Genomic DNA, 15,011 nt, shown 5'->3' with positions numbered 1-15,011 from the left:
TTGTCACTTCATTAGTATTCTTCTACAGGAGGACCAGAAGAGGAGAAAAGAGGAAAGCGTTCAAAAATGGAGAGCGAGGAAAGTGGGACTAAAGGAAGAGTAAAAAAGAATTGAAGGTGTGAACGAGAAAGTGCAGGAGTAGAAGGAGTATGAGAAAATCTAATGGGTGAGAAAGAATTTTATAATTAATCTGCAGTCATAGAGAGAGCAGCGGAATGGAAGTCAAGACTGTAGGCTCCTCTATATGCTTCTGCTACTGATTTACCCTGAGACTTCAGACAAATCTTTCTGTTTTCTCCTTTCATCTCCTACTGCTCTGTACCCTTTGAGTGTATGTTATTTGAGGTACGAATTGTCTTTAACTGTGTGTAGCATAAAGGAAACTGCAGTCATAGGCACTAAAGATGTGAGACATGATTTTTAACACATACTAAAATTAGGCACAGAAAAGTGCTTGGGGATTGACTGCCAATGTTTATTAAATCAGGTTAAATTTGTTAGATAGCTACCATCAAAAAATGGGATGGGAAAAATTTAAACGAATCAAAGTACATGACTGTATTATTCCTTAACTTAAATGCATGATATTGAAATGTTTACAAAGTGGATCTAGAAGAAAATGAAAAAAAAAGACTAAACAAAAGCGAAAAAATACAGTTATGGAAAAAAAATTTTGCATTCCTGCAAAATTTGAAGTTTTGAAGTGATTTTCCATTTGCTTTTCCTTCTAGTCCCAATTATAAAAGAAGTCTTTTCATTCTTCCCCCTCACACCAATTATGTTTGAATAGCTAAAATTAATTTTTTCCCTTCTCATTTCAGAACCAAACTGACAAAAAAAAAAAAAATCCTTATTCACCTATCCCTACTAGGAATTACAATAACTGTCTGTCAGATCTTCATAACAACATGAGGGATCTCAGCAAGGCTGAGTTTCTGTGAGTCTCTTAAGCTGATGACTTTCACAGTCCTTTGCTCTATTCCAGTCTAAACCTGCATTCAACAGAGAACTTAGAGTGAAATAAATAGATTTAGAGAAAAATAAATGAGCAAGTCCTTGTATCAAAAATGAGAGTAAAGTTCCCAGGAAATAATCTGAGACTGGATTTACTTTTACCACTAGAAATTGCCATATACTGCTTTTTTTATTTCAAGACAGTCACACCATGCCTTTTTACCCTCTGTTTCTCTGAATTCTTTCTTTTTGCTTCTCTTGGCTCTCGCTCTCTCTTTTTTGTTGTTTTTTTTTTTTTTCTTTAAGCATTGCAGTCCCTAACATACAATCAAATAGGCATGAGGTTCCTTCAGAAAACTGGAACATGTGATGTCCAAGTGCATCTGACATTAAGCAAAAAGAAAAGCACAGCTCCCCACAAACAGCCAGCCCTGGTTCAGACCACTGAAGTGTGCTCTGAAGGAGACACCAATGCTCAGGGATGGGAACAGCAAGTCCTGGGGCTCCTGCTCCTCAGGCATCGTCTGGCATCCGCTTCTGTGGCTGAGCGCTCAAGTATAGGACCCTGCTCCCAGCCACCCACCTGCAATCTCAGTCCCAGAGGTATTTAGGGGAGCATCACCTGCTTAGCTTCCTGCATCCAGTGGATTAAAAAAAATAGGCATGTATATAGGAGTTAGACATCTAACTATCTCTGGGTGTTTCTACATTGTCAAAGAACTTGGCCCCTGCACCCCTTAGCCACATATACTGCACTTCAATTAGTTTGGAATTGGGGTTTCTTCAGGAGGAAACAAGCTTTCACTAAGAAGGAACCCAGTTCTGGGTATATTTTGCTTTCTTAACATCAGTTGTGGCCAATATGAACAAGCACAAACCCTCCAATGGCTTATTTTCATCTTCTACAGTCCTTCAACACTGTCCCAGAAGACAATGCGTGCTGGAACACTCTGCACATGCACATGGGGCATGGAAAATGCATCATGAGCATCTTATTACAAAAATACTGCATTATTGAGCTGGAGGTCAGCCCTCATATCCTTTCAAGAGCCTGGAATTTAAAAATGACACATAAAAATAAAATCTAGAGTGGATCTTAGCTCTCCTGTTGGTTTCCTTTTCCCCAGCTCCAAATCTTATTTAAGGCAGTCTGCAGACGAGCAGTAACACTGTGCAAGGGCAGCAGAGTGTGTATTTGTCCCCAGCCCTTCTGTCCACCTCTATTATAACACCTGAGAGAGGGTCGTGCCCCCAGCACCAAAGGAGTGTCCCTGTTAGCTGAGACACAAGCGGCTGGGGGCTGTACCTCACTGCTAACAAGGCTCTACAGAATTGCTCCCTTGGAGGAGCAGCAATGAGAAAAAAATACACCACGGACAAAATTTCTGTCTTGAAACTTGAAAACAAACAAAGTAATGAGAAGCACTGCAGGAGAATCCACTGGTAGGAAGGACTTATCAGCCTCTGTTGCTCCTTTTTTTAATGTAAGCAGCTTTACCATTAATTGCTATTTACCTCAAATGCTGAAGTTGGTAAGAAGACTAATACGCTGCACTGAAGCAGCAGTCTTGATTCAGGCTTCCCAAAACACAATGGATGTGTGTGCACACATGCACGTGTGTGTGCGTGTGTGTGCACGTGCACACTTGCACACTTCATTGTACATGTTGTGTAAGTAAAAGCCCCATATCTGTGTGCAAGGGAGAGAAACAGATACAATTAGCATATTCTCTTATATATTCCAGTAAAAGGGCAACTTTAGTTAGTGGTCTTAGGCAGTGAGAAGAGAAATTAATTCAGGCCAGATTTCTAAACATCGGGCCCTTTTGCTGGGGCAGAGGGGGGAGAGACGCAATCCAGTACTGCTTTTGCCCAGCACTGGATAAGGAAAGATCAGCATGGCTGAATACCAGTCTTGGGGGAGGAAAGGGGGGGGCCTGTATTTCCTGAGGACACAGGTTGCTGAATTCTTAAAAAAAATCCAGACTTTTCCCCATGCCAAACTTGGAGCCGAGTTCCCTGGGTGGTTTGCATCCACTGTGTGAGCTAGAGGGCTCAGAATCACAGCACTGACTGTAAGAAATTCAGCTCCTATGCATGGAAACACATGCATTTAGAAAGCTCTTCTGAAAGGTATCAGCCTAAGTGACCTGCCCAAGGTCATATATAACATGTCGGTGACAGCATCGGGATTGAACTATCTTGCTACAGTGCTGCTTTATTCTCCCAGTGCTGTTGCATCCCAAAACATCCGCTGCTCCCAGTCCACTGCTACCTTCCACTCCTTATCGCAGTCTCCTTAGAGACACGTCTGTCCTGTGCTCCGTAAACCATAATATACCTACAGTCTTTTATTCACTATCCATCACCATGCAGTTTTATTACAGATCCCTGAATTATCCAGCGTAGTCTACAATCTACTTATTCCTGCCAGCCATTCTCCCTTTCAGCCCTCTCCTCACCTTTCAGCCTTGTCAGTGTTTTAAGTCTTCCAGGTACTTGAAATGCAGGGACAATCCTGATTCCCTGGGGGAAATCCAGCAGAATTTCACTGAGGCCAGTCTGCTGGTCTCTCTCTCTTTTAAATGCAGATGGTTGGAAATCAGAAACCAGCACTGGTCTCTGCAGTCACATTTGAACCAATCCTTCAAGAACACTAACTCACAACTGCCATTTTAAAGCTCTGATCCCCATTCTTGCCATCTGTAAAATTTTATTCCCCTCCTTCCTCTGCTCCTTTCATCAGAAATCAATCTTCCAATAATGCAGGTAAACTACAATCCTACTTCATAGCTATTTTTTTTGCATGCATCTTTCTCATGCATTTTACAGAACCGAAGCTCCCTCGCCCATCCTTGCCCTTTCCAGCCAGGCTTACAAGCACAGTAATCATCACACCTACACAACACCTCGTCAGCAGATTTGCACCTGCTGGTCACATCTCTGTCTGGTTTGCAATCCAGGAAGCGAAGGAATCATTCGTCCTGATGTGGCAATTTGTCTCAGCATTCGCACTTGCCTTGCCAGTGAACTTTGTGTTCCTACCTGCCAGCTCTCCTCTCCCACCCCCCATCCCTCCCTCCCAGCCTCGATCACACATTTCCCTCAGAGCTTTATTCCATCTAGTGTATATGCCTTCCTCACAGCCATCAGCTTGTCACCCTTCCTGCCTTTCTGAAGGAAACCCAGTTGTATTACTGGTCTCAGCCCCAGTACAGATGACCATGGAAGAGCAGACTCCTCTGTGCTCAGCTACAGATAACTATGGCCCTCAGCAAGTGTCACCTGGTGAAGCTGAACACCCTTGTCTGTATGCGACAGCCTGTTCTCTCTTCACCCAAACATCTGCCTTCAGCAAGAGGGGAAAACAATGGCTGATATGAGAGAAAGAGTATGGAGAAAGGCAGGTTCCTCCCTCCTCCCACCAACATGGCCCCAGAGATAGTGGAAGACCATGGACAGGGTGCAGGACTACACACAGCAGACAGGGTGGACCTTCATCTGGGGAGGTACCTTGGGACCTTCTGGTCATGGGGCTGTGGCACTCAAGAGAAACTGGGGGGAGAGGAGGTGGGACACCAGTGGGCTCCTTATCCGATCTCTCTCCGTTCTGTCACTCCTGCCAGGGTGGTTTGGTCAAATCCCCAGATTTAGTGCACCCGGGCACTCCTCTCTGCTTCAGGCTTCCCGCATAAGCTTGGGCAAATTCTTTAAGGTGACACTTTGCAGACACCTTGGAGGCTGATTTTGCAAGTGTTCAGCATACCCCACTGTGATATTTAAGGTCCCGTTTTCTAAAATGTCCCATTACCTTGCCACCGACTACTTTCGAAATCTGTCCAGGCCAAGCCCAAGCTCTGATTCCTGCACACTGAAATGCTTCCACTGACTGTAATATGATTTGAATTGATCCCTGAGCCTTGTGCTGCACTTTCTCTGGTGCTGAGCAGAGGTGACGGCATTCCCTGTTTCTTTTCCGCCTCCTCTGTCTGGACCGCAGGCCCTCGAGGACAGGGAGCTTGCATCTGCACGGTACCGAGCACTGAGTGACTCCAGGCTCATCTGAGCTCGGCACCATCCTGCAGATAATGATGGTGATAGAGGAAACTGAAACGTGCAGCTCAGGGTCATTGCCGCTGCTTATAACCACCCGTTTTATGTCCTACTTCAATATCTAATGTAATCAGTGAAATTACTTTTGTGGGAGTTGACACAGAAGAAGAGATTGTTGGATTGATATTCTGTCTGGCATTGATGAAAACCTTTTTATAATACCTTAATCCAGCACCCACAGAAGCAATTTGCTAATCTCTTGCTGACTTAGCTACTAGCAGGATCGACCATATCCAGTCATATTACCTGGCCAGCCATATTATGTTCTTTCTATGCAGAAAGAAAATGTCCTTTCTGACCCCAGAAGATGGTCAGCTTTTGCTTTGAAGCATGAGATCTGATTACCATTGTCCTAGATTGCAGAGCTGCAAATGCTATTAATTGCTACAAAGTTATGTAGCCTTTTACACTTCAAATCCACCCAGACTTTCATCTCAGTGACATCCTGCAGCAGGGAATTGTGTAGCTTCACTATACGCTGAAGAAAGGACTATTTCCTTTTAATTTGCTCTAAAAGTTGCGCCCTTTAATTCTGATGAGTCCCCTTGTTCTCATATCATCAAAGCGTTAAAATGTTTCTGATCGCTTTTCATTCTCACCTTCATATACTTTTGTACTGGAACCCAAAAGTCCCTTCTCACTCCTAGTTTTCCCAGGCTAAATAAACTATGATTTCCAGGCCTTCCTTATATAACTTGTTAATATTTGTAAAGCAATTTAAAATATATTAATATGGTTCAATTATAATATCATTTCTATTTTCCATCCTTCCTTTTAATGTCTCAAGCGTCCACCTAATTTGCCATCAATCTCCATTGATTCTCCCTCTGATGATACGTTAGTCTTTATAATATCCCAGGGAATATTTCTTCTGCCTTCCTGACCAGCATTTTGGAACAAAGAAGCTGGACTCTGACGGATCATAAACATGATTCACTCTGCACTCAGCATGTGCATGGATTTGCTGTTGTTTAGATTTTGATCCTGGAAACAGGTTTCATTATATCCACAGGACTGTAATTAAAAATTAGTTTGATTCAGATTTCAGGATCAGGCCCTTTACAGTCATGACTGCACTGGGTCAGCGACGTTTGAGCACATATTTGAAAGCAAGCCTGTGTTTGATATTCTTTGAGCAATAGCTAAGCACTCGATTACATGCCCTGCAGAATTGGGGCCCGCGTGCTGTTTAGCCAAGGGATGTGATTCCAGTCACCAACAGGGGAGAGGTGGACCAGGAGAAATGGTTTTTCACTCCTTCTCTTTCCCATAGAAAGTTGGAGACACCCAAGGAAATTACGTGATACCACATCTAAAAAATCCCAAACAAATTACTTTTGCACACAACTCATTACTAATCCCATTACTGCAGAACATTATGAAAACCAAAATCATAAATGGAGTCAATAATGAAATAGTCATGCCTGTACGATCTAGGCACCCTGGTGACACTGCACATGACAGTCCTGAGACAAGTACTGACTGCGCACATCCCCGAGCAGCTGAAAGGTTATCCCAGGAGGGATAGCACTCATCCATGCCTTTCTGCTCCCTTCAGTATCCTACTGTTTTGGTTACACCAATCTCAGTTTCTCCCAGTCTTAACAAGATCTAATCCAGCTCCATCACCAATACATATCGCTCCTTCCTCCACGGCACTAGCAAATACCCCAAGCACCACATCCAGGTCTGGTCACTGCCTTTTAACATTAAGTCTTCTGCCCCAAGAAGCAAATAAGAGAACTGATGCACAAAAAGGATTTTTATCACAATATTACTCAGATTACAACTATTAGGTTACTTTAAGCCAGCATCATACAAATGTTGTGGGAGAATCCTAACTGGTAGCTTTTCCCTGGCTGATTAGATTTATCTATTCACTGGCCTAAAATATGGTACAGCAACCCACCATCATTTTCAAATACTCTATAGTTCTCTTTTAGGAGAGTGGAAATGGCAGATAAACACATTATCAGCATTCTCAGGCATAAAACAGCGAAGCCTGGAGTTGTTTTGCAGAAGCAACTCTGAATTTGGACGACATGACATAAGTAATTCTAGAAATAGCTGCTGGTCTTAAGGCTACGTTACATGTATCCTTGTTGCTGCTTTTTTATCTCTGTTCACAATTTTAGCACAAACATTATGCTGTCTTTGTTAGTTCTTTCCTTTGACTCTCTCAGTATTTCTCAAGCGTTCTTCAGTCTCACCTTGTAACTCCTAAGCTCTCCCTGCTCCTCCCAAAACACATCTTTGATTTTTACTGCAAACATCCCCCAGCACAGAGCAGTGTGAAAAATGTCTGGAATAACTCTAGCATCCTCATGTTCTAGGCAAGGAGGTGGTCTGAGCCAGGAGGAACCCATAGCCACATATGCACCCCAGCATATGTCTGAGGGCTTTGCTTACCCGCTCACCATCTGTACCTGCCTGAAGAGCAGTCACACGGCGAAAGCAGCCAGGCTGCTCCGGCACTTGTCGCCTGCCTCGCTGCTGTCCATTCTGCTGATCCCAGAAGTCCAGCTAAAGATTCACACCTGCTAGTCCTGGTTCTCCCTCCTGCCCTGAATCATCAGCCTCCTCCCGAGGCTCACAGTCCGTTTCCTTCCATCCTTCCTTGGTTAGTTTTAGTTTCTTTGTCATTTTCTAACTATTGCTTTGAACTATTGTGCAAGCTTCTTTTATTTATTCCTCTGGTCCTGCAGCCACACCTGCAATGTAGTGCCCACACAAGGCAATGGTTTTAAAGCTTGCCCTCCCAGTCTTCCCCCTGCTCAGCAAGTCAGCATCCACAACTGCAAGGATAAATTACCACAAAGGTCTCCAATGTTAGCAATGTATCAGACAACCTCATGCACTGCTCTAGCAGGGTAAAGAGATGGCTAAATGGAATCAGTTGTGTCGACTCAGGACTTCTGGCCAAAACTGCATCCAAAATCATGATGGACACAGCAGAGTCTAGAGCACAGGCCAGGTTCTAAATCATGCTCTAAATCAAACCCTAAGAAAGAGATCCTCACTCACCATGAAGCCAGTTAACTCCCCTGGCTTCGACAGGCTGGGATGATTTACAGCAAGCGGTTCCAAGCCTTTCACAGATACTCACTGTACAGCATATTTTGGCTGTAATATGCATAGATATAAAAGTCCAAGCTATTAGAAGACCTATTGTAAGCCTCCAGGCTTTACCTTCCATAAACACTGGGTGAAAGAGTGCACCTTTATCAGGATAACTATGAGACAGGTCCCAAGCATGAAAAGATTGCAAGAACCAGAGCCACTCTACTGGTAATTGGGCAGTACAGGAGAACGGAGAGGAGTGTGAGAGCTCCTTCTGCTCCTATATTGTGTTTTGATTTACAGCAAAAAGTAAGTTGAACAAACTGTATTTTTCTGGAGCTTCTCTTACTTGTGAGAACCTCCCATAGCTTGGTTTGCAAGCTTCTGCGTCATTGCTTGGTATGTGTCAGGCCAGAGCTGGCTTTGCTGGAGTTTGTGAACCTCTGGGAGGAAAGGTGTCACTGTGATGGCAATACTCCATTGAACAGTGCCCACTGCTAACACACAGAGAGAATTTGTTCTAGGGCTTGAAAGCTTACTGGTGTTCCTGGCACCTCAGTTTCTACCTCTGCCCAGCATTTCTATCACCAACATAAACAGTGAACAACAACAGTATATGTCTGGCAAAGGCTATTCACTTTGTCCTCCTCTGGAGGCCACCATTTGAAGCTGTTTTAGATTATTTGCTCCGATCAGCTGCTGCTGCTCTGACTTACTGTTATTTCTATTGCCAGCGTAAGAAGTGATCCATCAGCAGTGCAACTGGTTGTTTTTTTCTGAAACAGGAGCAGGGAATCATGTGTGTGAGAGCTCAACTATTGGGGAATGCTATGTTAACACCTAGAGAGACGCCATCACCAGAGCCGCAGGGGCGTTGGTGCCACCACGGGTACCGCTCTCACCCAGCACTGCGCTCTGAATGGGCTTGTCAGCAGACAGCGATGGCACTGTGCATAGCTAAGCTCTGTCAGCTGCACCTTGTAGGCAATGATAAAATGGATTTAGAGCACATGACTTCAGAAGAACAAATAGCAAAAATAAATGTCTTTTCTATGATGCTGCTTGCAGGTCCTGCCTCAAGGCTGCAAGAAAACAGCTCGCCAAGCAGGAGGCTGCAAAGGTTTAGAAATGTTGTATTAACCCCCCCATCCCAACCACAGAGGGAACCCTGGGCCTGACTCCTCGCTCCTTTTCAAAATGACATGGTTATGCCAAATTTATGCCACCTTCACTTAGGACCTGATCCAGCATCCCTGAAGTAAACTTGAGTCCTTCAATTGCCTGTAGCTCAGGGTAAATCAGCAGCTCCTCCGATTTCTGCTGTTTCTCCCATTCCTCCGTCCCACTAGTAATAGCACTTTTTCTTCCCTGAAACAGTACAGCTTAGTCTGTCAAGTCAGCAACAGCTATCCTGCGTCTACTCTTGAACCCTGGTGAATGCCACCTCACTTCTCTAGTCCAGCTCTGCCCATGTTTCACTCTCTCCAGACAACCCAGTAGATACCTCCAGTTCCCTTCCCCAGGTCTCTGCTTTAACATTTCCCTTTCCTGCACCGACGACAAGCCACAAGCCTGCTGCAGCCCTGTCCAGCCGAGCTCTGGTCCCAGCAGGTCGGCTGGATGTGGCAGTGCAGGGCACGGAGAGCAAGGAAAAACTCCCCTGGCACCCGAGCACACTCTGAGCTATCACACACAGCTGGGAGGAGGAGATGCTTTGCCCTAACTCAGCTCAGCACCATTTGGTAACTCAGCATCATGCTCCGGGCGGCAGCCATCTTCTAGGCGAGAGGAAGAACCGCAGGATTGAACCATGGTCTATGGGTCTAGCAAGAAGCCGGATCTTTCTGTGAACAAATATTCTCCCCTTCTGGGAAGCTGCTCTGCACAGCCTGGAAGGAAGTGGGCCAAGGTCCTTACGGTTGTTAAAAAAATCTCGTGATACTTTGCAAGAGGGATGGTGTAAATCAAACCACAGGGCACAAGCTACCTAACTCCGGGTAATTTATATTCTGCCTCACTAAGTTCATCTCTGCACTTTCAATGCATGAAGTGATTTTTCACTTCCCCTGTAGTATTTGCTGGCACGGAAAAGCTGCTGGGCTCTGTCCCAGAAGTAGCTGCATTTCATCACTGGGTAAAAGATTCCTGCATGCATGGGGCCAGATCCTCAGCAGAACTCGCCCTCGCCCCAGCGGCTCCGCAGCCGGGGGGATCCGGCCCCAGCCCATTCAGCTGCACCTGGGCTCCCTGGAGAAGAGAGCCCTGTTGTTATTTGGCTTCGCCACCCTCCCGCCCCCGTATTATTATTAGCGCTTGGCTCCCGCTGCGCGAGGCCGGGCAGGCGGGGGGAGGAGGGCGATGCGCATCGCTCCGCGCCCCTCCGCACTGCTCCGCGCCCGCCGCCGCTGCGTGGAGCCACAGCGCCCCCTCCTGGGCACGGCCGCGCCGCCATCCTGCCGCCGCGGAGGGGCTGCGCGCTGGCGCAGCGGGGCACGGGGCTGCCGGCGGCGGAGGGGTCCTTCCCACGGAGGAAGGGGGGGTCCCTGCTCTTCCATCTGCGGATGTCGCGCCCCCAGGTGCTTTTGGGGCTCTTCACCCGCATTTCTGGTATCTAGTGATTTTAATTTATTTTTTTTTATTTTTCCCCTCAATTATTTTTTCCTGCCTTCACAGCATCTCAGCATGGGCTGTAGATACCGCGTGTGCAGGGGGCCCTGGGTGCACTCTGGACATGCCCACCCATTGCTGGAGGTGGGCAGGGGGACGGGCAGGACACGCAGGTGCTGGGGCTGCAGTGCTTTCCCGAGCAGAGCCCCCCACGCAGGTGGGGCACCTGCCCCAGCAAAGGCGCGGGTCGGGCTTTGGGCTGCTCCCCTGCACAGACACAGTGAGCACGATCTGCTGGCAGACCCCCTCCCACGCAGTGGTTAGCATCAGCCTTACACATATTTCCAATGGAGTAAATAAACAGCAGAGGTGAGGAGGGAACACAGACAATTAATTCTCTCTGCCATCTCTCTTGGGACACCTTGTACCTATAGCAAGCCAATTCACCGTATGTTCCTCCTCTCCAAAGTTTTAACACAGACTTTGGTTGGCCTTGTTATATTCCTGCTCCTGGAGGGCTGCACGGGCTCCTCACTAGGCCCTATGGAAAGAGGGGGAGGGGAGGATAGTCGGAGGGGGATGTTGGTTAAATACATCTAACACCAGTGACATCACCTCCCCTGCGCATACTACACCGTTTCTGATGACAGGGGCTTGCAAAGGCATGGGATGGTTCGCACTCTAAGGCTGGGAGGGTTTTGCTCTGAACCAGGGTGAGACTGAAGCGGAGCCTTGCACTGTGTATGTTTTAGCTACAGACGCGTTTGTGGCTTTGCTCACATCCACTCTCCCACACGGAAAAAAGCAAGGCAACTCTAGCAGGGCACTTCCCATACTCACAGGCTCCAGCTCTTGATCAGAGAGGCTGTGACGGGTATGGGATTGCCACCGCTCCCCACTACCATTCCCCTGCTCCCCGCCTGCTGCTTGCCTGCCTTTCCAGTAGTGCAACCATTACCGAGTCCCAGGAACATGCAAAGAGCAGTAAAACAAACGTAGGCACACAAAATGTAGCAGGCTTTTCTGCTGAGTCGCAAAGGGCTTTGGAGACAGACAAACCCCAAATCAATGCCTGGTACTAACTACAAGGGAGAAGACTACACTGGAGGAACAAACCACCTACTGAGAGACCTGCAAAGAAGGCAGCATGTGTACGCTCGTGGGAACATCTGACTGTTTGATTCGCATAATAAGAATATCAATGCAGTTATTTCTGCAGGTTACGGTGTGTGTTCATGTGCAGATCAAGCCTGTGTGTCTGAGTGCAGGGGAACTGCGGGGCTGCGTAGCTTGAAGAGGTGCTTGCATCCGTGGGAGAGAAACACCAAGATGCTGTGTTTAAGCATGGGGTGGACTGTGCAAGTTTGACAGCATGTGTTTTGTGTGCTTAGCGTGTACATGTATGCGAGGGAGACAACTGCTTGTCTGTGTGGTGTGTGGGAGGGAGAGATTCCGGGTTTGTCTGTCTGTCACTCATAAGCAGATCTGATCAATCTTTTTCCTTTATAAGGAATTTTTTTTAAAAAATAAATCTTTTCAGATTTCTTACACAAAAGCCTCATCTCCTCTTTACTCACTACCTCCTCCTCTCACCACCTCCCAAATACTTCTCTACAACTCTTGGGAAAGCAGCTTTACTGCCATTAACCAATTATTATTATGCACCTAGATGAGCAGCCAGAGTAAAGCATGAAGGACCCTTCTGTCCCACCTAGTGCAGATGTCAATCACGAGGATAAATTCATACAGCAAGACTGCCAGCATTTCATCTGCTGCTTGTTTCTCCCCATGACCAGGAGACTGCATCTAAGAAGTGACACCCACTCCCCTTCCCCACTCCTAAGTAAAAGCAAGAGGGACTCTCCAAAAGCAAAACACACACTCACACCTCCAGCCCTCCTCTCCTCGGATCCTCGCTGGGTCTTTAGACCTCGGGGATGATGTAATGGTGTGGAGATGCCCTCTGTCTCCCTATTCCCCATGGACTGGAAAAGGCGAAGTTACGCTCCACACCAGCCTCGCGATCAGCTTTGAGAGCTGAGCCGGGGAAAAGCAACCTCCTCCTGCACTGTGGGATGCAGCCCCCCGCCATCGCTGCCCTCCCTTGGCTCTGCTGCTGCCTCCCAGTCCCCACCATAAGTAGAGGCAATCAGCCCCGTGTGGGATTCAAGGCGACAGACTTTCCTTTTCCTCCGTGATTCGCTTGTCACTTGCAAAAACGGAGCAGTGGATTAAGTGGAGATGACACCATCTCCTTGGGGACGGTTCCCCACCACCACCCGCTCCGGGATGTATCGATACTCCGGAATACAGATGGATGCTGGCTACCTCCCACCCCCACCTCCACCCCTGCCTCGCCACCAGCCCAGCCAAACCGGGGGGCTGAACCCCTACTAGTGGGCATCCTCCAGGGGCTGCGTCTTTCCCCAGTAAAAACCAGAGCTCCCAGTCTTCCCAGTTAGCAGCAAATTTCGGCCTCACTCTCACCGCACACACACGCACTATCACTAACTGGGCTGCGGGACTTCTGCCATCCAGCTCCCCCCCCCCCCCCCCGCCCCCCCCCCCCCCCGCAACTCCGTGCTGCCCAGGGCTGGGGTGCAGGGCAGAGGCGCCGTGTGCGCGGCTGGGCGCGGAGGGGCCGCGGGTGCGTTACACAACGCGGCCGAGGCAGGACGGGGCACCGCAGCCGCAGCGCAGCGCTCGCCTTACCTGATGCTAATGTCCCTCTCTGGCGGAGATCTGCTCGCCCGCGGGTTTTATTCGGCTCGGTAGGAACTTGTGGGAGAGCTTCTCTGTCCAGCTTGCATACTGGGTGCTGGGCTGAGAATGCAGGCGTGAAAATCCTGGGGCTCTAGCAGTCCTTTTCATGCTCAGACAGAAAATCCCCTTCCTTGATCCAGATCGCGGGCATTAAGGGCAGAGGCAAAAAAAAAAAATAATTAAAAAAATCCTTTTTCCTCCCCTCTTCCTTTTTCTTGCTAATTTTCCCCCCTTCCCTTATTCCTGTGCCCCCTCCCCCTCTTCTGCTGCTCAGTTCGTAGCCATCGGGGGAAGGAGCAGAGGCAGCAGGGAGAATGGAGAGGGGGTTAGAAATAAAAATGAAAAGGGCTCCAGGAGGGAAGCGAGAGGCTGGGCTTGCCACGGGGGGAGGGGCTTGGAGCGGTCTGGAGAGGATGAATGGGGAAGAGGAAAGCAGGGAGGAGCCCCAGCATGGGCATTTTATTCTAAGAAGTGTTTTGTACATAATTAGGGAAGGGGAGGGGCGGGGGGCAAAAGGGAGGGACTTAAGCTCTTGCCAGACGGAGCTTGGACCGTGGGAAGGGAGGATGAGACTGAAAAGGACCTCTGGATGGGGCTGTGGGGGGATCTAAACTTGTCTGCCCCCCCTGATTTGGGGAGGAGGCTGCAGTGGGACTGGGTGCCATTCCAGGCAGCCACCATCCATTTAAATTTTTTTTTCTTCCCCCTCGCCTTTGATTTTCTGCTCAGCGGAGCCAGGCAGCAGGGACCGGATCGGCCGAGGAGGGAGCTGCCGGGGGGAGCAGCCTGTTCCCCGGCCTGGCTCCGCACTGGGGGGGTCCCACCTCCCCGAGGAGGGGGGAGGGAGCCGCCCCCAGCCCCGCCGTGCGGGAGCGATTCAGCACCGCGGACAGCGCCGGCCCGGCCGGGCGGTGACGGACGCTGCGGGCCCGGGGCTCCGCGCTGCTCCGCGCTGCTCCGCGGCTCAGCCCCGCCTGCTCGGGCAGCGCCCGGGAGCGGGCCGGGCTGGCGAGCCGAGCCGAGCCGAGCCGAGCCGAGCCGAGCCGGGGGGGCAGCGGGCGAGCGGCGGCGCTCCCGGCCCGGCTGGGTCCGCCCGGCAGGGCTGACAAGTCCCTCCGCGGGGCTCGGATGGTAAACGGGGCTGGGGGTGCCTCAAGGGCATGACCCAGGCACGACAAACCTCAGCAAAGGCAAGCCAGCGCAGGAAGAGCCGTGCACAGTTCCTGCCACCCTGTGAGGTCTCTCACCAGGGACCCCTCAGACAAGACAGTCACAGCTGTGCGGTGGGGACACAGAAGGGAAAAAAACAGCCACCCTTTTCAGGGTATGTGGGGCAAGGAGGACAACGGGAGACACCCTCCTTCCATCCCCCTTCTCTGGCCTGCAAGGACACTCTGTCCTTCTCTCACCCATCCCCTGTGGCTACAGAACATTGTCTTAAGCTAAATCTTCAGCAAATCTTTCCTAAGCAGAATTAGAAGCTGTTTGGTTAAACTCCAAGCTGTTCTGATAGG

The 15,011-nt window shown here is 48.9% G+C and overlaps 1 protein-coding gene across 1 annotated transcript in view; it reads right to left on the bottom strand.

Annotated features, from left to right (window-relative positions):
• Positions 1 to 13,737, bottom strand: part of BRINP1 (BMP/retinoic acid inducible neural specific 1) — an 87,904-nt gene extending 74,167 nt beyond the window's left edge. The window contains exon 1 of the mRNA XM_037401252.1: positions 13,447 to 13,737. The gene's annotated coding sequence lies outside the window, so the exon portion shown is untranslated. The remainder of the gene's footprint in view (positions 1 to 13,446) is intronic.
• Positions 13,738 to 15,011: the final 1,274 nt, after the last annotated feature.

Source organism: Falco rusticolus, chromosome 9, assembly GCF_015220075.1.
Source record: "Falco rusticolus isolate bFalRus1 chromosome 9, bFalRus1.pri, whole genome shotgun sequence".
NCBI classification, from domain to species: Eukaryota; Metazoa; Chordata; class Aves; order Falconiformes; family Falconidae; genus Falco; species Falco rusticolus.
Note: the sequence above shows the minus strand (reverse complement) of the source record. Positions and strands in the feature narration are given on the sequence as shown.